We start from the raw sequence: 455 nt of genomic DNA, 5'->3' as shown, positions 1-455 counted from the left end.
GGTGCACGAGGCAGGGGCTGGCGACTGAGGACGGGGCTGTCTTTTTGAATTGGGAGGGAGTCACAAGCCCCCAACTGCTCTGAACTCCAGTTCTGGGAAGTCTCTGGGGACCCGGACTCGTGCGGGGAGAGACTGGATGGTCTGGCAGCAGGCAGAACTCAGACAGGAGGGTAGCTTTCTCTCGAGGGTGCTTGCAGTGATAACTGGGACACTGAGACGCGGGGCCCCTTAGGGCAGGGCAAAGGATCAACCATAGCTCCTTGCTCCACCCTGTTGATTCCCTGAGACCCCGCCCCACCCAAACTGTGGCAGAGGCATTTGCATATGAATGCCCTGGCCCTTTGCAATCTAAAAATTACCTAACAAACTGCAGCTAGTCCAAACAGACCCAGAACTTCCAAGAGAAGGCCCAGGGCCCAACTGCAGCTTGCATTGCTTCACATCTGCGCCTCATT

The sequence above is a fragment of the Myotis davidii genome, unplaced genomic scaffold, assembly GCF_000327345.1.
Source record: "Myotis davidii unplaced genomic scaffold, ASM32734v1 scaffold1381, whole genome shotgun sequence".
Taxonomy (NCBI): domain Eukaryota; kingdom Metazoa; phylum Chordata; class Mammalia; order Chiroptera; family Vespertilionidae; genus Myotis; species Myotis davidii.
This window is presented reverse-complemented; position numbering follows the sequence as displayed.